The sequence below is a fragment of the Eriocheir sinensis genome, chromosome 5, assembly GCF_024679095.1.
Source record: "Eriocheir sinensis breed Jianghai 21 chromosome 5, ASM2467909v1, whole genome shotgun sequence".
Classification (NCBI taxonomy): Eukaryota; Metazoa; Arthropoda; class Malacostraca; order Decapoda; family Varunidae; genus Eriocheir; species Eriocheir sinensis.
The window spans coordinates 26,342,183-26,361,167 of NC_066513.1; the positions used below are offsets into that span (position 1 = coordinate 26,342,183).

The 18,985-nt window shown below is 43.7% G+C and overlaps 2 long non-coding RNA genes across 3 annotated transcripts in view; one reads left to right on the forward strand and one right to left on the reverse strand.

Annotated features, from left to right (window-relative positions):
• Positions 1-11,064: 11,064 nt before the first annotated feature.
• On the forward strand, positions 11,065-17,668 carry LOC126985751 (uncharacterized). 2 transcript variants are annotated; one of them, XR_007739004.1, is made up of 4 exons: positions 11,065-11,271; positions 14,509-14,595; positions 15,061-15,215; positions 17,524-17,668. It is a non-coding gene; the product is annotated as an uncharacterized LOC126985751 (long non-coding RNA). The 2 variants fall into 2 exon arrangements; XR_007739010.1 differs by lacking the exons at positions 11,065-11,271; positions 14,509-14,595 and adding an exon at positions 14,887-14,915.
• The window catches only part of LOC126985747 (uncharacterized), a 37,715-nt gene continuing 36,166 nt past the window's right edge, over positions 17,437-18,985 (reverse strand). Inside the window, exon 5 of the long non-coding RNA XR_007739003.1 lies at positions 17,437-17,729. This is a non-coding gene — a long non-coding RNA (uncharacterized LOC126985747). The remainder of the gene's footprint in view (positions 17,730-18,985) is intronic.

Below are 18,985 nucleotides of genomic sequence, written 5' to 3' on the forward strand. Positions count from 1 at the left end.
ATACATCAGAGGACACGGCTCAAGGGCAATAGAAAGAGTACCAAAAAAAAAAAAGCCCGCTACTCGCCGCTCCTATAAAAGATACAAGTAAAGAGTAGCCAAAAGAGAGGGCAATATCGGGTTCATGAAGGATTATTTAAGAATACTGGTCATTGTGTTAATTGCTTGTTGCTCATCCGATTATTATGTCAGATCTCGCTTTGTAAATTGTGCCTTTGAAGTCATCTTTTTAATTCACTGCAAACGATTATGATGAAAGTCGTATTGCCAGTAACTGTGTTTGGTTAACGTCGCGAGCACTTATTTATCTTTTTAATTCACTGCAAACGATTATGATAAAAGTCTTATTGCCAGTAACTGTGTGTGGTTAACGTCGCGAGCACTTGTTTATCTTTTTAATTCACTGCAAACGATTATGATAAAAGTCGTATTGCCAGTAACTGTGTTTGGTTAACGTCGCGAGCACTTATTTATCTTTTTAATTCACTGCAAACGATTATGATAAAAGTCTTATTGCCAGTATCTGTGTTTGATTAACGTCGCTAGCACTTGTTTACGTAATCTTACAAGAGGGCTCATCAAGACATCTCTGGAAATTAATATGAGCATTCTTGTTTGATATTATTTTCTGTTTTCATTAATAGAAACAGTATTATGCGGGTTTCTGCTTTAATGTCTAGTCTCCTGTCTGTCTCTTGCATCGTTAAAAATAATAATCACATACCACACTTGAAGACGAATAAGTATGAATCAACAAATTATGATAAAATGCTAATTCCAACGAGGGAGGGGTCTGTTCTGCCTCTTACCTTTCCTCTTTCCGTTTTCTTTTAATGAGTAGGATTGAATAAGGTTCTGGATATGAGCAAACTCCTCTTTCGCCCATCCTCTTTTTGGAGTAGGGATGGATGAGACGTTGGATATAAGCAAACTTCAACGCGTTTCCTCTATGTCCTTGGAGGGAAATCGGGGAAATGGGGGATGGATTGCCCACTAAAGTTTTTACAAAGGCAAGAAAGAAAAACAGTCCGACGCTATCTTTTATATGAGAGCATTGATTAATCTTCCCGTGCTTCTATAATACGAGTGTTGATCAGTCTTCCTCAGCCTTCTTACCGCGCGTTACCAAACTATCGTACTCAGCCACTCAGCACATCGCATTTTTCGGTTTTTGACTCACAACTATAGGAAACAAACACCAACAAGTAACGCTTTTCACGATAAGTTCACCTAGAATCGCGTTATCTGTGTGGCTACGAAAGTTTTGGGCCCTGGAACTGATGAATGCGATGTTTTGAGTACGATAGTATGGCAACGCTGCTTCTACCTCGTCTCCCCACTCCGTTGTGTTGCTGCGTGAGATGATCTATTTAGCGATTTACTCCTCACAAAACGATATCCTAACTAACAGCTCCGGACAAGGTACTTCACCCCCTTTCCCTAAACATATATACGTCCTGTCAGCGAGAAAACTTACGCATCACTTGTATAAAATAGAGTGCTAAGTAGAGACGGCGGCCCTCACGTCCCTCTCCACACGTCAGGCCTGAGTGGGTTGGCAGAGTCATAGCCGGGCCGCCCTCCGTCAAGCCGTCTTCCGCCCGTCGCCGCTTCCTGCCATTGAAGTAGCAGTTTTTAGGGTTAGTTTAGCGTCTAGGAACCCTTTTTCTTTCCATATTTACGGCCATCAACACCTTTCTGCTTACTCCTCTTCCGCCCTCCTTAACCTTCTCGCCACTCTCTATTTCCCACTTCCTTGCTCTCACCTTTACTTATTCTTCCTTATTCTACTTCGTGTTAGTATGTAGAACAAGGACGTCGCCGGGTTGAGGATTATATATTATTTTCTACGATGCTGACACTTAGAATCGTCTCCTTATATCTTTATGCACGGCTCTATCGTCCTTCTTCTACTAAGTGTTGGTGTTTATATATGACAGAAAACGCCTGACGATAACTTTGCCTCTCGCCCTCTTGCTCTCTCGTTCTGTAAGGCGTTGTAGAAGTCTTTATGGGATGTAGCTGTACCATTGCGCCCAGTACCTTGTCTACGTCCCTCTTTCTTGTTCCTTCAATGTACGCGGTGATAGTTCGAACCCGCCACTACCTAACACGGGATGAACACCTGCATGGCTGATACGATATACACATTGGTACTACATACATTTGTGTCCCCAAGTACCTTATTTACCTCTCCGTTGATAGATTAACAGCCACAGACATCGCTGCTAACATAGTATACACAGTGGTACCTACATTTACCTCCCCAAGTACCTTATTCACCTCTCCGTTGATAGATTAATAGCCACGGAGGACGCTTTCAACCCGTGATAAACGCTGTGGTACCTACATTTGCGCCCCAAGTACTCCTTATTCACCTCTCCGTTGATAAATAAGCCACGGAGGCCGCCGCTACCCTATGATAAAGTCCTGGGTAACTGTGATAAAGTCCTGGGTACATGCCTTAAGCCCGGCACAAAGAAGACCTCAAGGGACCTTTCAGACGGGCGCATCAGGGAGTCCGCCCACCCGCCGCGCCGGACACAGCCCATCGGACCCTCGCGAGCGTCGCCATAAGTAATTTCCCAGAGAGAGAGAGAGAGAGAGAGAGAGAGAGAGAGAGAGAGAGAGAGATCGTGACTAATCATTATCGTTCTGTCGACTTACTTGTATCTCTTTTAATACCTCCTGAAGACAAACATTTCACTTAATACATCACCGAGGTTAATGTCATGTTTATCTTAGTTTCCCGAGAGTCAAGAGCTTAAGAAAACAATGGTAAAAAAAATCATCCCTTCCGAAAACAAGGTTAGTATTTTATCATGTTATTTTTCGTATTATTTCAACACGTTTCTTCTTCTTAGTCGAGCGCAGAAAAAAACATATAATTCTCACACCTGTTTATCCTTCACCGAGTGGCCGCGCTCCCTCAGGTGTGATGCCTCGTTTGTGCCAGGAAGCGAGGAGCAGGAAGCACACACTCACTCGCTACCCGACACGTTTTCTCTTGGTTAATTCCGCGAACTTGAGAGTACCTGCCTTAACCTTTTGTTTTACGTCCACGACAATACTCTACCGGCGCTGAAACGCGATGAGACACTTCAAGATTCATAGAAATTCACGTGTTTTTTGCTGCTATTGTGTGGAGGAAAACAGCCACTCATTAACATTACAAAGGTATTATTCCCACGGCTGAACTTGAGTACCTGCCTTAACCTTTTGTTCAACGTCTACGACAATACTCTACCGGCGCTGAAACTCGATGAGACACTTCATGATTCATAGAAATTCACGTGTTTTTTGCTGCTGTTGTGTGGAGGAAAACAACCACTCATTAACATTTCAAACGCATTATTCCCACGGCTGAACCAAACACTAATTAAAAACAATATGCCAATACGAATTAACAGGAGTGGTCGCACATGCCTTCATTAAACAGCAATTCTTTACCGGCTTATATAAAAAAAAGATCAGAATAGCAAGAATTAGCTCAAGAGAAGCGGCGATTTAATATACAGAAGAGGAGACAGCTCTAGGGCGAGAACATAAAAAAAGAGAGAAAAAAAGGCTGGCGCTGCTCCTTTGAATAGCTGATAGGGTACCCGAAAGAGGAGACCAAATGGGATAGAGAGGATGCGTCTTGATTCTCCCCTCTTGAAAGCGTTGAAGTCATAGGCAGAAGGTATATAACACAGGCATATAGTTCCTGTGAATAGTTTATAGAGTACCCGAAAGAGGAGACTAAATGGGATGGAGAAGAGGTGCCTTGATACTCCCCTCTTGAAAGCGTTGAAGTCATAGGCAGGAGAAAGTACAGCCATATAGTTCCTGCAAATAGTTGAGTTGTAAAGTAGCCGAAAGAGGAGACAAAATCGGATGGAGAGGTAACGACACTCCCCTCTTGAAAGCATTGAAGTCGTAGGCAGGAAGAAATACAGACATACAGAGTGGATTAGATTTCAACAGCTTACATACCGAACGATAACAATGTCCCAAACCATCCGCGTCGCTAGATAATCCGGTTTGCGACCCATAACAGTTACAAAAAAGACATGGATAACTAATGACTTTAACGATAACTCCAATTCAATCTCGTTATGTGTGTGGGTACGACAATTTTGGGTCCGGATCTGAAAAAATGCCACGTTTTGAGCACGATAATCTGGTAACACTGTATTCCGCTAGTCTTGCATCCCACCAAGGTTTTCTTACACACTGCGCTCTGAGGACTAATAGCAGGGCGGCAGCATGCATGAGTGAGTGTATATACCCGTAGGCACAACCACCCACAGGAGAGAGAGAGAGAGAGAGAGAGAGAGAGAGAGAGAGAGAGAGAGAGGGAGAGGGAGAGGGAAGGAGAGTATGTGAGGAATTTCTCGTATTGCTTATTAGTCTTCTTTTGTGTGTGTGTGCTCTTATGTGTTCGTGTCGGTGGTCGTGAACAGACAGTTAAGGAAGTCTGGGTTATAAAACTAGATTACCTGTCCAATTACCTGCATTCCCCACCACCACCACGCCCACCACCTGCAAAACTATCCAACTCAAGACGGCAACAAAAAAGAAAGAAAAACAAGAAGAAATATGGAAGAAAAATAAAAAGCACCAGCCATCACAATCAATACAGGCAACATGGACACTAGAAAAGCCTCATAAGGGAAGAGGAATCCATTAGTAAAATATATACCGCAAATAAAAAGAAAAATACAATAAAAAATAAATAAAAAAAGAGCCCTTGAAAACATTAGAGAAGAATCATGTTGCTGCTGTTGCTATCATGCGAGGAGGAGGAGGAGGAGGAGGAGGAGGAGGAGGAGGAGGAGGAGGAGGCTCGGCCGGCATATCCTTCTGGCCAGGCTGGTGGGATGGACGCGTCTCGAGAGGCTCCGCGTATCCTGTGACGGACGTCCTTCGCTCCTTCGTTCACCCGTAACTTTCCTGCAGCGTCCAGCCTTCCGGGAGTGGCGGGGGCGTGGGCGGAGAGGCGGAAGGTGTGTCCTCTTAGCCAGATCCGCGGTGAGGGAGAGGGAGTGAGGCTTGGACGGCAATGTTGAGGGAGTGTGGGCGGGTATGAGGCAGCCGGCAAACTTGAGATACAGTGAAAAGGACAGTAGAGAGCTTTAGAATCTCGAGGTAGGCAGCGGAAGGATGGAAGACGAGACAGCAAACTTGAGAGACAATGGAAAAGGCCTCAGAAAGCTTTAGAAACTTGAAGTAGGCGGTGGAAGAAAGAGAGAAGGAGGGACGCGGAGGCCAACTTGAAAGAAACAATGGAGAGAATAGAGACTAGGATAGCAAACTCGACCGAAACACCGTAAATGAGAGAAACAGCGTTGAGGCAGAGGCAGAAACAGAGACAGTTGAGGGAGACTGTAGAAAAAGATGCAGTCTGAGCGTGAGTTTCAAGGAAGAGAGTGAAAAGGAAGGAGAAAGGACAGCAAAATAAACCAAGACAGAAGAAATGAAGAAATCTCTATATGAAAATAAGGAGACAGACTGACAGGTATAAACAAAAGCCGAACATTTACAGTACAGGATAAATATGCATGTCAGCACAAATGTGGAAGCTCCGTATTAATGTTAGACAAGGAGAACAAAAACTTAAAGAGACCTACCTACCTGCTTCTTCGTGTCCCTTCCCAGGAATGAGTGTAAATAGACTGATTATACACGGAGTTCCTAATATGGTACTCTGAGACCCTTTCCGGTTCTCCTGTTATGATAATCTACCCATAATCGTCAAAGGAAGAATATTTTTTTCATAGTCTCTCGTCCCCCCAAGGTGAGCATTCCTGTTTAGTGTGTTTGCCAAGGCTGTGAGGCGAGCGACGGGCGGGCGGGCGGGCAGCAGCGAGCACCTGTCGGAGGCTACCTGTATGCCTCTCCCTAAGTACCTGTTTTTTGCGGGTTGCGTAATTTTTATTGGTCAAAGTCCTCATAGTAATCCTCTTCCCACGCTAGCACTCGTACGGGTCATATTTCCTATTTATCATCCTTAAAGAGAGAGACAAAAACGCAGGGTAGTCGTCGTATAATGTTGTTGTTTTTATATTCAGTGGACACAGGGTTTGTTTTTGTTGCCTTTCTTGTTGTTGTCCCACGCGTCGCTTCTTCCTGTCCACCTACCACTACCCACCCTGTAAACCATTATCCCCTATTTTCCTCATTTTCGTAGTCGGAAAGTCCTCTAAATATCGACACCAGATCCGATCAAACCCCATATACATCACCCTCAAGGATAAGGTTAAAGCCATTGGGTATCCTTAGGCTTTCGTAATCCTCTAAACATCGACACCAGATCCGATCAAACACCATATAAAGCAGCCTCAAGGATAAGTTCAAAGTCACTATAGGTATTTTAAGGCCTCCGTGTCGCGGCATAATGTTTGAGATTCAGTTCGCTCTCTGTCTCCTGCATCACGTCTGCTCGCTCGCCCGCCGCTTACGAGGAGGTACGAAGGACAAACTGACATCCGCTCTGCTTGACACCAGGAAATCTAGCGACGCTTACGCTTGACAAAGGAAGATAAATGTGTTCCTGTTTAGGGCTCGGGATTCAAGTGCGAGAGAGAGAGAGAGAGAGAGAGAGAGAGAGAGAGAGAGAGAGAGAGAGAGAGAGAGAGAGAGAGAGAGAGAGAGAGAGAGAGAGAGAGAGAGAGAGAGAGAGAGAGAACGGACACAGACAGACAGCGAAAGGTCAGTTCAGCCAAGAGATAGACAGATTGACAAACAGGCAAGGAAGCTGACTTATAGAGGAGCTAGATAGACATAGGCGCCTTGTTAAACTATTCAAGACACAAAAACACACGAAAAATACTTAGATTTACACAAATACGAAGATGAATACATTTGGCATTTATATTAAGTAACTCGTTTTATCCATAGGAGCAGAAAGTTACAAGCTATTATGAAACTATTCCAGACACAGAAAGATATGTAAAATGACGTTAATACACACGAATACGAAGACACGTGAAGTAAATTTGGCATCTCAATTCAGTAACTCTAATTTCCCTTCGTAAGAGCAACAAGTTAAGACCTATTACTAACGTTATGTATTTTCGTGTAGCTTTTGGTTCGTCTTCTCATACCGTACGAAAATAACAATAGAATAAAGGATAAACACGTGACCCTGCGGAAGACGAGGCGCATAACAGAACAGGAACAGGTTATCGTAGGAGTCCGGGTAGGTGAGGTGAGGTGAGACAGTCCGCGCTACGTCCGTCCTCGCCCGTGAAGGAACAATGAAAACAAAACTCAGATCATTATTCACGGCACGGGGAGAGGATTCATCAACACAAGAGTATCATAGGAGTGGGGCTTTCCTTCCTCCTTCTTCTCTTCCCCCTGCTCCTCTTCCTCTTCCTCCTCCTCCTCCTCCTCCTCTTCTTCTCCTTTCCTGTCATCGTTGTTTGACCTTGCTGACGGAGCGCATAATATAGAGCTGCTTTTTTTTTTGTCTCTCTTCTACGCCAAAGGGAAGTGAATATTAGTGGTAGTTGAAATAGTAGTAGTAGTAGTGGTAGTAGTAGTTGTTGTTGTTGTTGTTGTTATATAGCAGTACTTATGTAGTTGTTCTGGTTGTAGCAGTAGTAGTAGTAGTAGTAGTAGTAGTAGTAGTGAAAAAATGAAAATAATAATAAAATAACAACAATAGCAGTCAGAATGAAAGTGAAAGTACATATTTTTGTTTGTCTTACCTACTGAACACACACACACACACACACAAACACACACAAACACACACACACACACACACACACACACACACACACACACACACACACACACACACACACACACACACACACACACACACACACACACACACACACACACACACACACACACACATGCGTTTCTCGGTATCAGCTGATTGTGTTGCAGGCGCTGTTGACACACCTTGAGGCGGCTGGTAAAGGACACCTATCCAAACAGAGGCCGCTCGGAGAGATCAACACGTGGTTCCTCTCCTGTTCTTTCCTTGACTTCCTCTTTACATAATCCTGAACACCTGAGTAACCACCAGTAATACCTCTTTCATTATCTCCCTTCTTTAGGTCATATAGTTATTCTCGGGCTCTAAGGGAAATCAACACCTGGTTCCTCTTCTGTTCTTTCCTTGACTTCCTCTTTACGTAATCCTGAACACCTGAGTAACCACCAGTAATGCCTTTTTTATTATTTCCCTTCTTTAGGTCATATAGTTATTCTCGGGCTCTAAGGGAAATCAACACCTGGTTCCTCTTCTGTTCTTTCCTTGACTTCCTCTTTACGTAATCTTGAACACCTGAGTAACCATCAATAATGTGTTTTTTGCTCTGTCTCTTATTTCATTTGGCTTACCTTTTGTTTTCCTCTCTCGGCGTGTTTTTCTCTGCCACCTTCATGATATAAGAAAGCCTGGAATATAAGGACGTAGGAAAACGAGTAAAATCATCACTTCACATCACCTTGACAGCCTCATCTTCCTCGCTGGCCATCTAATTATAAGCGAACACAAGTTAGCTCGAGGCTTTGCTACATCCCGAGACAGACAGACAGACAGATAGATAGACACGAAGAATGGTATAAAAACAGACAGATCAAGGCAGACAAGAAAGAGGAAGACAGACAAACAGAAACACAGGCAGACAGGAAGACAGACAGATAGATAGACACAAAGGTAAACAGGCAGATCCAGGCAAACAAGGAGAGAAAAACAGACACATAAACACAGACAGACAGATACACAGACAAACAGAAACACGAATAGACCGGTAAACAGAAACCTAAGCAGACAGAGAAACAGAAACACCGGCAGAGAAGTAAACAGAGAGACAGACAGGTAAACAGGTAGCCAGACTCACCCACCAGCATCTTCCCTCCCACGAGATGAGACAACCTTGAAATATTAATTGTATATTCTTTCTTTTTTTCTTACTTCTCCAACTCCTCACAAATCCCTACCCACGGCAGCCCTTTAATAGACACCGGAAGTACTATAGTTTCCTCGTCTATCTTTTGTATCATAAGGAAGCAAACTAGACCTGAAATAAACCGTAGAAATAAGAAATAAGTAATCGGTACCGGCCTATTGCTGACTCCTTACGTTCTTATGTTCTTATGGTATCTAACTAAATGGCGGTCTCTCGCTTGTCCTTCCCTTTACTTATCTTCGTTTCCGCTAGCCTTCATGTGTTTATTCCTGTTTATTCAAGTGTTTCCTTCGCCTCCTTCTCTTCGCACAGTCATAATCGCTTTGATCTTGTATTTTCTTAACCGGGTATTCGCAGAGTAAAGGAAAATATTATACTCGAGAAAAGCAAACAGCTTCCATCTTGTCAACACAGAGAGGATGAAAAACACTGCCATTTCCAAACGTTTGACTAATGCAAATGTAGCGTTAGTGTGAAAATTATTGTATGTAGTGTAGACAGTGTATGGAGCATGTTGATTTTTTTTTACAGTATAGGAAGCAGCTCACAGGCAAAAAGAAAATAATGGGAAAAAAAGCTCACTATAATAAAGAGTTTAGGAGAGTGGCCAAAAGGAAGGTCAATTTCGGAAGTGTATGTAGTATTTTGATTTTTTTTTTACGGGCAAAAAAACAAACAAATGAAAACACACGTCTTGATAGTCCTCTTGAAATACAGTGTGATAATTACACCTTACAAATTAAAAAAAAAAAAAAGAATCCCCATAAATCGTAAGTTAATGATGAAATATCGAACACAAAAAAAGAAACACGGAAATGCAGGTTATCTGAGACTGTTAATTAATATGCTAGACAGGGCCAATTACTATAAATATTACCCAAGAGAGAGAGAGAGAGAGAGAGAGAGTGCTCCACCCATATAAATGCGACAAAAAATGGGCCATAAGAGAGAGAGAGAGAGAGAGAGAGAGAGAGAGAGAGAGAGAGATGGAAGACAGAAAGACCAATCCCCATGACGCAGCACTTTACTTCCGGGAGACGCATTCGTGGTGGACCGACTTCTTCCTATTCGCTAAACTTGTTCCTGGTCCGTCCGTTCGTTCGTCCGTCTGTCCGTGGGTGGCGCATCGCAGCGAGGGATGGGGCCGTGGTTAGGGGGTATACTCTTATATTTCGGCAGAGTTTTTGTTTTCTTTTTCTTTAATATTTCTCTCTCTCTCTCTCTCTCTCTCTCTCTCTCTCTCTCTCTCTCTCTCTCTCTCTCTCTCTCTCTCTCTCTCTCTCTCTCTCTCTCTCTCTCTCTCTCTCTCTCACCCTTTCCTCCCTCTTCAACCCCTCCACTTCATTTCCTCTCCTCCTCCTCCTCCTCCTCCTCCTCCTCCTCCTCCTCCTCCTCCTCCTCTTCCTCCTCCTCCTCCCTTTATTTTCTTCCTCCTCCTCCTTTATTTCTTCCCTCACCTCTGTAGCTTCCTGATGTTTGGAGGAGTTCTCTCTCTCTCTCTCTCTCTCTCTCTCTCTCTCTCTCTCTCTCTCTCTCTCTCTCTCTCTCTCTCTCTCTCTCTCTCTCTCTCTCTCTCTCTCTCTCTCTCTCTCTCATCCTCACCATATCCCTTTTTCAACGTATTATGGACGGGAACTAAATGAACCAACTATCATCAACTGTAAAAAGATCGCTAAACACTTTAAAATGAAGCCCAGAACCGTGTCGGAAGCTAACGAGAGAAGATAACTAGCAAATGCCTCGTGTAATACCCTTCTTTGGCCTATCAGATCGCCCGCACCTAAGGATGATCAAAGGAGGGAACCCACTGACCGGTATTATGTGAAACGTTTTGCTGGAGTGGTCAGGAAGTTGTGAAAATCCTCTCACGAAGATGTGCTAAATGCCTCACAGCCTCACGAACCTGATTTTTTTTTTTTGTGTGTGTGTGTGTGAATCCTTACCACAAACATTAAAAAGACACTTAACAATCTAATCGTACGAGCCAAAAGGAAATAATATACACTGGTTCACACACACGTTATGGTTATCTGCTTAGTATTGAAATAGCTTTGAAATTTCAGACTAATAAACGCTTTTTTTTCCTGTTTTTCATTCCAGAAGTTTTGTCTCGAAGCCGAAACCGGAAGAAAAAGAAGAAAAACAACAATAGCAAGAAAAGAAGGACATGAAGAAGAACAAAAAAAACAAGAACATGAAGAAAAAAAAGAGGTGTTAAGCATAGGAGGGAAGAGGAGGAAGAAGAAGAGAAGAAGGAACAGGAAGAAGAGGAGGAGGAGAAGGAAGAAGAGGACGATTAGGAGGACACATTCTTCTCTAATTCACATCCCCTTCCTCCGCCAGAACATCGTGTAGGGTAAGTTTTTCAAGGCAACCCAGACCTCCCTCACCGTGGACGGGTCACACTGCGTTATCTTAATGGGCCCCGACATCCAGGACCCAATCAGGAGGCATCTTTGATCTTCGACGCAAACCACTTCTTCACGACCATACAAGAGGGCACATTTCTCTCCCTTCGCCAATGCCTCGGGTACTACGACTTGATAATAAAAGTCAGGGATTGAGGAAGAGGAGGCTTTAGGAGGCGTGAAAGGCGTTGAGGCACGTCGGAGGTAAAACATTGACCATACTACCTCTCTCTCTCTATACACACACACACACACACACACACACACACACACACACATACTCTTGAAGCCTTGTGAGCACGTTTTAGGGAAGTGGAGGGCTCGACACGTGACCACAAGGGTACATCTGCAGCCTTGTCTTCCTGAGGAAATGAAGGAGTGGTCAGACACATAATAACACTCTTGGGCGTGGCTGGTTGGCTAACTGGGTGGCTCTAGGAGAATGCAACTAGGAAGGAAGGAGGAACAAGAAGTGTTAGTAAGGGTAGCACATAGTTAGCTCGCCTTCATATTGGTCGTTCTCTGCATGACTGATGTATTGGATGAGTGAAGTCTGCGTTCCCTCCTAAGCCTGTTTCTTCGCTGTTCAACTTACGTCCAATGTCAGGATGAGTTATTTTCTTGTGTAGTATTTTTTAGGATTTAGTGTTCTGGTGTTAGCGTTCATTTGGTTGAGTTTACATTCCCTTCTGAGCTTTTTTTCTGCTATTTTACAAGTTACGTCCAATGTCAGAATCAATTTTTGTGTTTTTTTCCTTATGTTGGGTGGATTTAGTGCTCTGGTGTTAGCGTTCATTGGGTAGAGTCTGTACTCCCTCCTTAGCTTATTTCTGTGCTATTTTTACGCCTCCGTGGTCTAGTGGTCAGCGTGCCTGGCCTCTACTCCGCGGGCCCGGGTTCGAATCCCGGCCCGGGCAGTCGGCGTGCAGCTCACCCAGCTGTTCATCCTCCCCCTTGGGCTGGTCGATAATTGGGTACCTGGGGAGACCTGGGGAAGGTAAACTGTGGTAACCCGGATGTCACACTTGCCCTGTGTCCCGGGGTAATGGACTCCCTCCCACCACAGGCTCAAGGACCAATGTTATGGAGATGAGCACCGGGGCCACGCGCAGCTACAGCGTATGCCCCCAACTTTACCTTACCTTACTACAACCAACGTCTATTGTCAGGATCAATTTTTCGTGTTTGTTTTCTTTTAGGTTGGATGGATTTGGTGTTCTGGTGTTAGCGTTCTTTTGGTAGTCCGTATTTCCTAAGCTTATTTCTACGCTATTTTACAACTCGCATCGAACATCAGAATCAATTATTATTCTTGTGTTAATCTTTTAGGCTGGATGGATTTACAAGTAGTGTTCTGGTGTTAGCGTTCTTTTGGTAGTCTGTATTTCCTAAGCTTATTTCTACGCTATTTTACAACTCGCATCGAACATCAGAATCATTTATTATTCTTGTGTTAATCTTTTAGGCTGGGTGGATTTGGTGTTCTGGTGTTAGCGTTCTTTTGGTAGTCTGTATTTCCTAAGCTTATTTCTACGCTATTTTACAACTCGCATCGAACGTCAGAATCATTTATTATTCTTGTGTTAATCTTTTAGGCTGGGTGGATTTGGTGTTCTGGTGTTAGCGTTCTCGGCATGCCTGATTTAAAGGTCGTATGGTGTCTGTATTCCCTCCCCAGCTTATTTCTCTCATTTTTACAGTAAAGGAAGTAGATCAAGGGCAAAAAGCATATGAAAAAAAATAAAAAGCCGCCATAGAGCAACTTATGTCCAATGTTAGGGTCAATTCTTCTGGTTTTGCGCTTAATAATATAATTCATTTGCGTTACACATCGTTAAACATATCAAAGTATCGTTACCTCGACTTTCTACGTTTAATCAAAGCATCTAGTCACACTTATTAACTGTTACCTCGATACGCTGCTATTACTACTGATTAATACTACAAACTAATTCCTATGTTACTGATACTTAGGTTTTCTGGGATTTATATTGTTTTTTCTTGTTACTTTCGACCTTCTATTGTCATTTTATTATTTTCTAGCTAATTGGCAATGCGGAAGCTGGAGGATACAGTCACTAGCCTCATATCTCTCTCTCTCTCTCTCTCTCTCTCTCTCTCTCTCTCTCTCTCTCGTTGACAGGTGTGTTTAGGAAATACCTGTTGATTACCGCACCACCTTGACAGCCACTCGACAATGAAGTAACCCATCTCTCTCTCTCTCTCTCTCTCTCTCTCTCTCTCTCTCTCTCTCTCTCTCTCTCTCTCTCTCTCTCTCATCGTAGGTCAGGAACAAGCCTCAGTGTCGTCTTGGAATGTGAAGCATGAAAAAGAGACAACTGCAAGTCATCCCGTACATCAATATGCATCTCCACGTGGCTGAAAAATAGTCAAGAATGCGTAACGAGCAGCAGGGGATACGATAATAGTCATAATAACGACGTAATAGTAAGAATGACGCTGTAAAGGGGGAGCGATGGTGTGGTTGGGGAAATGACACGAAGGTCCGCCTCTCTCACCAGCTATTTCCGAGGAGGAGATTAATCGCGTTTTCATGAGTGTGCAGATGAAAGAAAACAGCTCCTCCCTCCTCCCTTTCTTTCCCTCCTTCCTCCAATTCCTCTCCCTCCCTCTCTCATTCCTCTCCCTCCCCCTTCTTTCCCTTCCTCCCCCTCCACTTCCTCTTCCTCCCCCTCCATTCCTTCCCCTTCCACTCCCTCCCAGCCTCTCACAGCCCACAGATATAACAGTACTGTCACGCATTGCCATTTGTCTTGCTTTGCACTGGTCGCTTTGGTTAGTGATGGACGGGAAGGCTTAGGCAGTTAGCTCTGACAGTGATGAAGAGCGGAGGTTAGAAGGTTAATTTAGTGGGTTATAAATGGCTTGTCATGGTGCTGGCCCTCCTCCTCGTCCTCCTCCTTATCAGAAAAAAAAAAAATCCTGGGGTACGCTGTTTCATCTTATCTCATTCCTCCCATTTCCTTATCATCATACCCATGCTCCCCATTCCTCCCACACCTAACACACCCATCTCCTCCCCCCTCCTCGTCCGTCTGTTCCCATCCCCTTCCCCATATCATGCCGCCACTTACGAGAAATATGATAATAGTCTTCTCTTGTTAATTGAAGACTAGTCAGAGGAGTTGCTAGATAGTTATGTGTATATCTATCTTTTATTACAGAGGCTGAGCGAACTGGAGGCAAGCGACTGTGATAGTTACCGAGCTTCGAACAACTAAACGCCCGTCCCTCCTTCCTCTCAATGTAAGGTAGGAATGAGTTAATTAGACACAGGTAAGACAATGAAATGCCGTATTACAATCCTGAGACATCGATAAAGACGACAGTATATTCTATTAGTGAAAATAAAGGATGATATAGAGTAACATAAATAAATTGAACGAGGGAACGACGTGAGAATAGAGTGGAGGAAGGAGGGAAAGGCTCGTTATGGAGGGTGGGATGCAGGGGAGATGGGGAGAGGGGGAGATCACTAGCCAACTCCCCCCTCCATCCCTCCTTTCTTCCCTCCCCCTTAGAGTTCTTCCCTTGCAGGCTTTCACTCAGTCTACAGCCGGAGTTCAGGGAGGTAAGAGCGAGCCGTGCACGTGTTGAGGCCCTGTCATGGTCCTGCTTCCCGTGGTGTGTGACATTGGGGTGATGTATGGTTATCGGCGTGTGCGTGGGAGAGTTTGGGTGTCTGGAATGTATGGTTATAAGTATTTGTATTGCAGGTTGTGGCTTCATGAGTGGTCTGGCGCGTCGGTGGTGTCAAGCCGGGTGTAGTGTGACGAGTATACGGAGACGGGCGTGAAGGTTGCAAGTTACGCGTGACTCGCCGTTGATGACATTCGCGGCTGATGTGACTTACCGCGGCATCGATTAACAGGTGATGTGGATTGGCAGTTCGAAAATTACGAGCATTATGATTCAGGGTTTCTGTGAACTGCTATCCATATCAGACCCGATGACATACCTTTTTTTCGCAAATATCTTTCAAACGAAGACTCGGATCAGCATGGTGCTTTGGCACAGCTTGTTTCACACACTCCGCTAATTTTTGACACTATTGTGCATTGCCACATGCGGTTAATTATGGCGTTTACTCATGACTGTGATGGCAAAACCTGCTTGAGCCACTTACACATTCGAACATGTGAGGCGTGACGTATTTGTGACGTGTATCCAGCAACTACCTCCACCCCTGGCTTCCCCTACTACCATCCCTCCGTTTCCCTCTGTAATACATTGCTGTATCTTTGTGCATGCATTGCTATATTCTTGTGGTTATATTTTATTATAAGTTAAGAAAATATCAGACCACGTGGAAAATGGAGTGTGTGGAAGAGTTTGGGGAAACAATTAAAAGCACGACTGGCGTTGGCACCTGGCGTTGTGAAGGGTAGAAAAGGGATTAAAGAACACGACTGTTTTATCTGGAACTACGAAATATAACTTTGATTCATTACTTACCTATTCGGACTTATCCTTAATTTGTTCTCGATATTCTCATCCTTAATTTGTTCTCGATATTCTCATCCTTAATTTGTTCTCGATATTCTCATCCTTAATTTGTTCTCGATATTCTCATCCTTAATTTGTTCTCGATATTCTCATCCTTAATTTCTCGATATTCTCTTGGTTAATGATATGGAAGAGTCGTAGTGCAATGACTCCTTTGGACCCACGCACCAAATACGGTATAACGGTGAAACAAGCAATAGCCTCGATTACGATTCCTTGCATAAACTCTCCAACCTTACTCGGCATATAACTTGCATTTATCTGCTATTAGTTTAAGTCATTCACGTGCATGAATTCATATCTACAGGTGTGCGTGTTCGAAGTTCATGTTCATCAGGTGTGTGTGTGTGTATATGAGAGAGAGAGAGAGAGAGAGAGAGAGAGAGAGAGAGAGAGAGAGAGAGAGGAGGGAAAGGGAGGTAAGCAAGAGAAAGAGGACGGAGAGAGGGAATGCGGGGAGGAGGGAAAGGGAGGGATGGGAAGAGGATGCCAGGGGTGGAGGTCGTTGCTGGATACACGTCACAAATACGTCACACCTCACATGTTCGAATGCGTAAGCGGCTCACGCAGGTTTTGCCATCACAGTCAAGAGTAAACGCCATAATTAACCGCATCTGGCAATGCACAATAGCGTCAAAAATTAGCGGAGCGCTAGAAACAATCTGTGCCAAAGCACCATGCTGACCCGAGTCTTCGTTTGAAAGATATTTGCGAAAAATGGTATGTCATCGGGTCCGATATGGATAGTAGGTTTGGGATATTATTTGTAGATGTGGTAGACTGGTGTTATTGATGTGATAGTTAGTTTTCTACCTCACGAACTACTATTGTTTCCATTCATGTCTTATACTAACTTTCAAACCTCATGGAAAACTGTATAGAAAATCTCATTAGCAAGGAAGCATATATGATTTTTCTGAGTCAAGACCTATAGTAACTGTTTGAGGTTCTGTTTGGTTAAGTTTAGGGATCTTCACACATAATAGCCAGCACCTTTTGGTATAACTCAACAAATAACGACCTTACTTTGTTGTATATATTGTCTCATCAGTAAGGAAGCATATATGATTTTTCAGAGTCAAGACCTATAGTGTTTGTTTTGGTTTTATTAGGTTAAGTCTAGGGTATCTTAAAACGCTTGATAGCCAGCACCTTACGGTTTAAATTAACTAAGAATGACCTCACTTTATTGTTTAGAAAGTCTCATTAGTAAACATATATGAATCTTCTGAGTCAAGACCTATAGGAACTGATCTGATTTTGTTAGGTAAAGGTAGGTTGTTTAGGGTATCTTCAAACACACACAAAAGGACCTGACCTCTTGCAGACTCCATATGTTCTTTAAGTTGAGATGGAACATGTAACCCCGTGTGGCTGCATTTCATAGCTATTTCCACTTTAGTGTAAGACGTGAATGACAACTTCAGGAAATTGGTAAGGTAGGAAATGATGAGGACAGAACCAGAACCAATCTTAATCGGAAATGGTGATAGGCCAGTACGGGAGAAGGGAACTAGGGACTTGATTCTGTACTAACTGAATTTAGCATTTTAGGTTAACGTATACAGAAAGTAAAACTGCAGGGAAATATGAAAGGCAGGTTTAATGATATAATAGATCAAAGAGAGTTTCAATATGACCAGGAGCTAATCCCTTTTTTTCCTTCTTTCCAGAGGTCGTGGCTTTCGAGGGGCTGTGCTGTGGACGACAAAGACTACTACATTCCCCAGGTGTCAACAGTCTTCGGAGTTCTTTCTGCCTCAACTAATCTTCGGCGTCCGCAATGGTGTCCATCGACGGAGTTCTTTCTGCCTCAACTAATCCTCGGCGTCCGCAGTGGTGTCCATCTAGGCGCGTCAGACTTGGTGACTGGCCGGTTCTGGTTGGTTATAAAGCAGCAGGATTAAAGAGTTCAAAGGACTCCCCCAATTGATATTTGATTTTTTTTTTTTTTTTGAAAGGGAGGTGGGGGGAAGCTGCTGATATTTTCACTGTTGGTATTTTTAGTGTGTTAATAAACTCGTTCACATGCCTATCGTCACTACACACTAGCTGATGTTCACTCATCTCCAGGGTGGTATATCACCTGAGTTCAGACCCACCACTGTTCTGGGAGGCTTCCTTGAATCTCAAGAAGTTTGCCAATCGGAGGGAACAATCCAGCCTGTATTCAATAGATGAGGACAGTCTGAATACTGTCTTGACTATAGGGACACTCGAACATTCAAGACGACATTATGAATGGACTCTCACAATCTGTCCACACCAGGAGAATCACACAGGCGGCTTCTCCGATACCCTACGCCCCTGTCCACCCAACAGTGAATGGGTACCCGTTATCAATCGGGGGTTGTGTCCCGTCTCCTGGGATCTGTTCCCTTCTCCTATAATTCCTTTCCCCTTCTGTCTCTCTCCGGCATATGACCACAGATGTTGCGCCGACTAAACGAAACTTTCCAACTTTTTTTTCGAACACCGTGACGTATGGAGACAGGTCTGTGAATCAACCCCGCTTATGTAAATGCTGGTTTTATCTTTGCAGCTCAGAAAACTTTACTTGGTGGCTCATTTGCCGAGCTCAGTAGACAGAAGGAACGTTTACACAAGCGGATGTCGGTAAATACTGGCTATGTGCCGAGCCTATGGAAAGTAGCTAATGTGACGCCGATTTTTAAAAAGGGGGACAGGTCAGTTGCTTCAAACTATCGCCCAATTAGCTTAACATCGGTTATAGGGAAGATGCTGGAGTCCATAATAGCCAGGAACATTCGGGAGCATTTAGAGAAACATAGCTTAATTCACGACTCGCAGCATGGGTTCACAAAAGGTAGGTCATGCCTCACCAATCTCTTGTCCTTCTACAATAAAGTATTTGAGGCGGTTGACAGAGATGAAAATTATGATGTAATCTATCTTGATTTTAGTAAAGCGTTTGACAAAGTTCCTCACCAACGACTGTTGCTTAAATTACAGGCTCACGGAGTAGAGGGTAAAGTTTTGAACTGGGTCAAGGCGTGGCTTAGCAATAGGAAGCAAAGAGTGCAAATCAATGGTAAAAGATCTGACTGGGGATGTGTTACGAGTGGGGTCCCACAAGGTTCGGTATTAGGTCCACTTTTTTTATTATTTATATCA